This window comes from Rhinolophus ferrumequinum, chromosome 9, assembly GCF_004115265.2.
Source record: "Rhinolophus ferrumequinum isolate MPI-CBG mRhiFer1 chromosome 9, mRhiFer1_v1.p, whole genome shotgun sequence".
In the NCBI taxonomy this organism is placed as follows: Eukaryota; Metazoa; Chordata; class Mammalia; order Chiroptera; family Rhinolophidae; genus Rhinolophus; species Rhinolophus ferrumequinum.
The window spans coordinates 36,587,048-36,593,047 of record NC_046292.1 but is presented as its reverse complement, the minus strand read 5'-3'; positions in this window follow the sequence as shown (position 1 = coordinate 36,593,047).

The window sequence follows — 6,000 nt, the reverse complement described above, 5'->3', positions numbered from 1 at the left end:
TATGGGTTTGGACAAATGTATAGTGACATGTAGCCACCATTGTAGCATCAAACAACATAGTTTCACTGCCCTAAAAATCTCCTGTGCTTCGCCTATTCCTCTTTCCCTAACCACTAACCCCTGGCAAACTCTGATTTCTTTACTGTGTTCATAATTTTACCGTTTCCAGAATGTCGTATAGTTGGAATCATACAGCATGTAGGCTTTCATATTGTCTTCTTTCACTTATAATATGCAATTAAGGTTTCTCCATGTCTTTTCATGGGTGGCAGCTCATTTTTTTTTTTTTAGCACAATAATATTCCTCTCTCTGGAGGTCCCACAATTTATTTATGCATTCACCTACTGAAGGACATCCTAATTGTTTTCAAAATTTGGCAATTATGAACAAAACTGCTATAAATCAGAGTACAGGTTTTCTTTCCATTTTTTTCATTGAGATAAAAAATATGCTTAACATAAAATTTACTATGTTAGCCATTTTTAAGTGTACAATTCAGTGGTATTAAATACACTCATAATATTGTGCAACCATCACTACCATCCATCTGTAGAACTCTTTTCATCTTGTAAAACCAAAACTATTCATTAAACAATAACTTCCCATTCTCCCCTCCCTCCAGCACTTGGCAACCACCATTCCACTTTCTGTCTCTATGACAGATATAGGTGTAATCATACAGTTTTGTCCTTTGATGACGGGCTTATTTCACTTAGTATAATGTCTTCAAGGTTCATCCAAGTGGCAACATATTGCAAAATTTTCTTCCTTTTTAAGGTTGAATAATATTCCATTGTATGTATATACCACAATTTGCTTATCCATTCATCCACTGATGGACACTTGGGTTGCTTCCATGTTTTAGCTATATATAATGCATTAAGAATATGGGTGTACAAATACCTCTTCAAGACCCTGATTTCAATTACCTGGTTTTATACCCAGAAGTGGAATTGCTGTATTATATGGTAATTCTACGTTTAATTTTTTGAGAAACTGCCATACTGTTTTCTATAGCAGCTGTACCATTTTACATTGCCACAGTCTGTTTGCAGGTTTTTGTGTGAACATGTTTTCAGCTAATTTGGATAAATATCAAGGAGCACAATTGTTGGATTTTATGATAAGAGTATCTTTAGTTTTGTAAGAAACTACCATAACTGTCTTCCAAAGTCGTTGTACCATTTTGCATTCCACTTGCGAGGAACGAGAATTCCTTTTACTCCCTATCCTCAGCAGTATTTGATCTTGTCAGTGTTCTGGGTTTTGGCCATTCGAATAGGTGTGTAGTGGTATTTCATTGTTGTTTATTTTCTATTTCCCTAAAATTTGCCTTGCATGTACTTATTTTCCATCTACATATTTTAATTGATAGGGTGTCTGTTAGAGTATTTGGCCAATTTTTAAAAGAGGGTTGTTTATTTTCTTACTGTTGAGTTTTAAGAGCTCTTTATATTTTTTAGAGAACAGTCCTTTATTAGATGTGTCTTTTGCAAATGTTTCCGCCCAGTCTGTGACTTGTCTTTTCATTCTCTTGAATCCTTTACATAGCAAAAATTTTTAATTTTAATGAAGTCCAGCTTATCAATTCTTTCTTTCATGGGCCATACCATGGATTGTATCTAAAAAATCATTCCTAAACACAAGGTCATCTAGATTTTCCCCTATGTTATCTTCTAGGAGTTATATATATTTGCATTTTACATTTAGATGTGATCCATTTTGAGTTAATTTCTTTGTGAAGGGTGTAAAATCTGTGTCTAGACTCATTTTTTGCATGTGAGTATCCCGTTGTCCTAATATTCTGTTGAAAAGACTGTCTTTTCTCCATTGTATTGCCTTTGCTCCGTTGTTAAAAATCAGTTGACTATATTTGTGTGGGACTACTTGGGCTATCTAGTCTGTCCTGCTGACCTATTTGTCTATTCTTTCATCAATACCACACTGTCTTGATTTCTGTAGCTTTATAGTAAGTCTTTTAAAAATACTTTTATTAAAAAGTATAGTTAACATACAATATTATATCAGTTTCAGGTGTACACCATAACTGTTCAACATATATATACCTAAAGAAGTGATCACCATAGTCCAGCAATCAGTTGACACCATACTGTGCTATCACAATATTATTGACTACATTCCCCATGCTATATGTTACATCCCCGTGACTTATTTGTTGTATACCTGGAAATTTGAACCTCTTATTACCCTTCATCTTTTCCCCTGCTTTTTAAGTTTTTCAATTACAGTTTACATTCGATATTATTTTGTATTTATTTCAGGTGTACAGCATAATGGTTAGACATTTGTATAATTTAAAAAGTGATCCGCCTGCCTAGTCTAGTACTCACCCAGCACTATACATAGTTATTACCATATTATTAACTATATTCCTATGCTTTACTTTACATCCCCATGACTGTTTTGGAACTACCAATTTGTGCTTCTTAATCCCTTCACTTTTTTTCACCTTGACCTTGTCCCCCAATCCTCTTCCCACCTATCACCCTAATAAATCTAGTATCCATCTGACATCATACATAGTTATTACAATATTATTGATTATATTCCTTCTTATATACCCTATATCCTCATGAGTACTTTGTAACAAGCAATTTGTACTTCTTAATCCCTTCCTGTTTTTTTCACCCACCCTCTCAACCCCCCTGCCATCTGGTAACCATCAAAATGTTGTATGTATCTATGAGTCTGTTTCTATTTTGTTTGTTTATTTTGTTTTTTAGCTTCCACATATAAATGAAATCACATTTCATCTGCCTTTCTATGTCTGAAATACTTCACTCAGCACAATACCCACCAGGTCCATCCATGCCACACAGATGGCAAGAATCCGTTCCCTTCCACGGCCGAGCAATATTCCGCTGTATATATGTACCACTTCCTCTTTGTCCATTCTTCCATCAACAGACACCCAGGCTGCCTCCACATCTTGGCCATTGTAAATAATGCTGCAATACATATATGGATGCACACATCCCCTTGAAGTAGCATTTTGGGTTTCTTCAGATAAATACCCAGAAGTGGGATTACTGGGTCCTTCTTTGTCTCTTGTTATATAGCCTGTGTTTTAAAATCTATTTTGTCTGGTGTAAGTATTGCTACCCTAGCTTTTTCTCATTTTTGTTTTTTTCTATTTCCATTTTCATGAAATACCTTTATCCATCCCTTTACTTTCAGTCTCTGTGTCTTTCAATCTGAAGTGAGTCTCTTACAGGCAACATATGTAAGGGTTTTGTTTTTTTATCCATTCAGCCACCCTATGTTTTTGATCAAAGCATTTAATCCATTTACACTGAAAGTAATTATTGATAAATATGTAACTATTGCCATTTTATTATTCATATTTTTATCTTTATATTTCTTTTATCTTAAAGAAGTCCCTCTAACATTTCTTGTAATACTGGTTTGGTGGTGATGAACTCCTTTAGCTCTTTCTTGTCTGGGAAGCTCTTTATCTGTTCTTCAATTTTAAATGATAGCCTTAATGGGTAGAGTAGTTTTGGTTGTAGATCCTTGATTTTCATCACGTTGAATATTTAATGCCAATTTTTGCTGGCTTACAATGTTTCTGTTGAGAAATCAGCTGACAATCTTATGGGGAGCTTCCCCACAAGTTACTAGTTGCCTTTCTCTTCCTGCTTTTAGAATTCTCTCTTTGTCTTTAACCTTTGCCATTTTAATTATAATGTGTCTTGGTGTGGACCTGTTTGGGTTCATCTTGTTTGGGACTCTCTGCACTTCCTGATCTTGTATGCTTATTTCCTTCACCAGGTTAGGAAACTTTTCAGTCATTATTTCTTCAAATAGTTTCTTAATCTCTTGCTTTCTCTCTTTCCTTCTGATGCAAATGTTGTTATACTTGTCCCAGAGGTCTCTTACACTATCCTCATTTTTGAAAATTATTTTTTCCTTTTGCTGTTGCAATTCAGTGTTTTCTGCTACCTTGTCTTCCAAATCAAGACTCGATCCTCTGCTTCCTTGATTCGATCCTCTGCTTCATTTAGTCTGCTGGTAATTCCTTCTAGTGCATTCTTCATTTCAGTTATTATATTCTTCATTCTTGACTTTTATTTTTACGGTTTCTATGTCTTTTTTTATGCTTGCTATCTGTTTGTTGAAGTTCTCACTAAGTTCCTTGAGTACCTTTGTAACCATTATTTTGAACTCTGTCTCTGGTAGGTTGCTTGCCTCCATTTCATTTAGTTATTTTTCTAGAGTTTTCTTCTGTCCTTTCATTTGGGACATATTTCTTTGTTTCCTCATTTTGGCTGCCTCTCTTTGTTTCTGTGTATTAGGTAGATCTGCTACATCTCTTGTCCGGTGGCCTTATGTAGTAGGTGCCCTGTGGGGCCCTGGCTCAGTCTCCCTGGTTATGTACTCCGGGTACTCCACAAGTGTCCCTTGTGTGTCTTGTGTGTGCCTTCTTGTTATATTTGAGCCTTGATTGCTATTGGCACACCAGTGGGTGGGACTGACCCTCAGGCTGATTGGCTGTGGGATTTGGTTATGTACACAGTTTATAGGCTACTGTGTTGGGGGGCTTACCACATGGAGTGGGATTTGCTCCAAGAGGCTTTGGTACCTGTTGAGACCGCCCTTTGAGTATGCCACTTGTGGGATTAATTAGGCAGTGCTTTGCTGTGGACCTAAGCCAACTTCCAAGTATATTTGTTCTGGGGCCTCTTGGGAGGGGCTTTAGTGCAGGCCACTGCCTATGACTGGCCAAGGACTACCTGGTAAGAGCTACAAAGTGATCCATGGTTGGTCACTGCCTGTGTTGTACCTGGAGGAGTGTGAGAACTAAGGACAGCTGTAAACTGAGGACAGCTGCCACCAGTACCAGGCCTAGGGAAGCTCCGCAAAAGGCCGGGGCACAACAAGGCCTGCTGCCATCAGCTGTCAGTTGCTGGCTCCAATAAGGTTTAGCTGCAGATAAAACCTGCTGCTGTAGGGAGTTGGGTGTGGTGGTATCTCAGTGAGTCAGCAGGGTGGAGCTACGAGGCTCACTAGGCTAATAGGATTCAGATTTGGCCGTAAGCGTAGGGGGCAGGCCCAACACAGGAAAGATGGCATCCACCTGGCAGCTGACGGAAAGAGGACCCCACACAGGGAAAATGCTGACTGTCCTCCAGGCTGCCCCTGGAGGCTACACACCTCATTCTGCCTCCCCGTATGTCTCTGATGCCCCCCGAAGTCACCATCCCTCCGCCGGAGCTCAGGGTGAGTACCTGCGAGTGAGTGAATCTGTGCGTGAGCTCTTCAGAAGATAGCTGGCTTTCGTGCCGCCTTCCATCCCACCCGGACAGTCAGAATCCCCACTGTTTTTCACAGCAGATGCTGTGGGGGCTCCTTTTCTTGGAACTAGTACTCCTGGTTGAGGAGCCTGGTGTGAGGCTGGAGTCCCTTGCTTCTCTGTGGCTCACCTCTGTGGCTAAGATATCCCTCCCAATTTTTGTCTATCACACAGAGGTTTGGGGCCAGCCCTTTTCGCGTCTCCACTCCTCCTACCAGTCTCGACATGACTTCAGGTGGTTCTCCAGGTTGATTTTTCTATAATTTAGTTGTAATTTTAATGTGTTCATGGAAGGGTGCAGGCACAGTGTTTATCTACTCCACCATATTGGATACCATAGTATTCCTTTATTATCCTGTTAATGTCCATGGGATCTCTAGTGATATCCCTTTTTTTCATTTCTGATGTTAGTAATGTGTGTCCTCTACCTTTTTTCTTAGTTAGAGTCTTATCACTTTTATTGTTATTTCCAAAGAACCAGCTTTTGGTTTCATTGATTTTCTTTATTGATTTCCTGTTTTCAATTTCACTGATTTCTGTTTTAATTTTCATTTTTCTTCCGCTTACTTTAGATTTAATTTTCTCTTTTTTTTCTAGTTTCCTAAAGTGGAAATTTAGGTGACTGTTTTTAGATTTTTTTCCCTAATATATGCACTCTTATAAATTTTCCCCTAAACACTGCTTG